The following is a 2,635-nucleotide window of genomic DNA, read 5'->3' on the forward strand; positions in this document are numbered from 1 at the left end:
TTTCCGGCATTGGGCTGTTCACTTGTGGGGAAGTTTTGTACCACAAAAAGCGGAGCGCATCTCTGTCTGGTTCTCTCAGGCCAATCTGTAGGAACGCCTTCTCGACATCGGCATTCATCGCTACCTTGTAGCGTCGGAAACGAAGCAGTAGGGTCACTACGTCAGGATTTAGATTTGGGCCAGCTTCCAGGTTATCATTCAAGGACTTTGAACCAGATTCGTGAGAGGATGCGTCGAATACGATGCGTATCTTCGTAGTAGATCGGTCCTCTCGTATTACAGCTCGATGTGGCATATAACACAGGGGTCCAAGTGGATGCTCTTCTGTTTCCGGTACTCTTTCAGCAGATCCTTCATCGAGGTACAGTCTAATAGTCTCATCGTATCTTTTCAAGAGCTCGCTGTCCTTGTTAAGTTTCTTCATCAAACTATGCAGACGTTCGGTTGCAACTGCATAGTTCTCTGCCAGGTCGACCCTTTCCTTCCACGGTAGCGCGACTTCGTACCGATTGTCTTTCTTCTTGATGTTGTTCTCGAAGTTTTCCAGCACTAAATCGGCGACCTTCGTTTCTTCGTGTTCGGCCTTGATTCCTATACTTTCAAGATCCCAAAACCGAGTCAGAAGTTTCGAGATGTCTTGCTCTGTCACCGTGGCTCGAAGGACTACGACACTGGCACTCTGTATTACGTTGGTTGTAGCAGACAACGGCCCTTGAACAGTCCATCCCAGTCTTGTCTCGACAGCTTTCAGCTTTTCGTGCACAGGCTTTACGGTACCAGTTACTAGATCCCAATAATAGTCTGAACCAATGAGGACCGCAATCTGTTTGTCTTCAACTCCTTGCAGTGAGAGAGCTTGCGTATCCAATTGCATCTTGTTCATTTCTCTCAAAACGTTTTCTTCTGGTACCGGAATGCATTCACTGCATATTGTGTCCACCACCAGCGCATCGATTGAAATCGGAATTTCCTCTTTCGCAGGGATAATCGATACTCGCACCCTCTGCATGGTTTTCCGCGCGTTTTCACCACCGAACACGCCTACGGTCAACGTCTCCTCTTCTATTACTTCGCAGCCAAGTCTTTGTGAAGCTTTCGCCGTAATGAAGCTCCGCTGACTTCCGCCATCGAAAAGGACTCGGTAGCGACCAGATGTTTTGGTTCCTGATATGGTGGCCGTCAGAGTCTGCAGCATTACGACTGAGCTTGGCTGCTTGGAGATTAGATTGACCGATGCAGATAGCACCTTCTCCTTATCGCTTCTGATCTCTGCCGATGCGCAAACGGATGTTGCGTGCCTTCTCGCACACTTTCCACATTTCAGCCGGCTTCTGCAATCTTTCGCCAAATGGCCCTGCTTTAGACAACGGAAGCATCTTCCGGCTTTGGTAAGCATCTCCTTTTTTAGCGAGAGGCTGATCTCCTTTTTATCACAAACTTCAGCAGAATGCTTTTCGGAACGGCAAAACAGGCACTTCTGCCGACTACTAGCTGAGCTTTGCAGAGCAGCTGTCGTGGAAACGTCTCGTGGATGGCTGGGCTTTAATCCTCCTTTCTCTGGTGGGCCACGACTTCTGTGTATCTCTTGTTCGGCCACAGCTTCCCGACAAGTCAGTTGAAGGTCGAAGAATTCCAAAAGCATTTGAAGCTCGTTATCTTCTGTATTCGAAGAAGCTGCAGCTGATGATGATGCCTTGCGCGCCTCGTGAAACCTAAGTACCATGTCAGTCGGGAGAACTCTTAACAGGATTTCTCGCAGCATGGTGCAAAAAGTTGTCGAGTTCGTGCCAAGCGCCTTGAGGCTTCGAATATGAACCTGTACTTTGTCGTACAGTTTCCTCAGTTGATGGACGTCTGCTGATGATGACACCGGTTTGAGGTCCAGCAAACCTTGTAGATGATCTTGAACGATGATCTGTTCATCTCCAAAACGCTTCTTTAAAATTTCAATGGCGTCTGCATAGCACTCTTCCGTAGCTTGCAATCCCGATATAGCTGAGGCGGCTGCTCCGGTCACCAGACTGCTCAAGTAGTTGAACTTGTCAGCTGTGCTCAGCTCGCTGTTGTCGTGAACTGCTGATGTAAACTGGGTCCAAAATCGCGGCCACTGTCTGCGGTTCCCGTCAAATTTTAGTTCTAGCTGCGGAAGCTTGCTCTTGCCGGAAGGTGACGGGCGAATAACGTTAGTAGGGCCTGGGGTTGAAGGCGACAGACATTCATTCAGTTTGACGCGTAGGTTCGCTGTCAGGGTAACAACCTTGTCACGGTATTTTCCAGCGTCTAACGTCTCGCTGTCTAACAGGTCGTCTGGCGTCTCTTCAAAAATCGCCTCATCAACTTTCTCTATCTGTCCGTAAAAGGAGCTGATTCGATCGAGGAGTACACTTACAGTAGCTTTCGTGACCTCTCGATTCTCTCGCAAGTTGCCTTCCGCCTCGGCCAACAGGACATCGAGTTGAGACCGCAGGCTGTTGCGTCGTCTAAGCTGTCGTTCCATTCTGTCGCACGCAGTCGGGGAATCTCGCCGAGGTCGCAGGCGCCGCGTCTTCTTAGCTGTCGCGGCTCCGTGCGTCGATGATGTCAGCGGTGTCTAAAGGTCCCGGGTTTCGGCACCATGTGTTGGACCTCTAAGCCT

This window comes from Rhipicephalus sanguineus, chromosome 3, assembly GCF_013339695.2.
Source record: "Rhipicephalus sanguineus isolate Rsan-2018 chromosome 3, BIME_Rsan_1.4, whole genome shotgun sequence".
Classification (NCBI taxonomy): domain Eukaryota; kingdom Metazoa; phylum Arthropoda; class Arachnida; order Ixodida; family Ixodidae; genus Rhipicephalus; species Rhipicephalus sanguineus.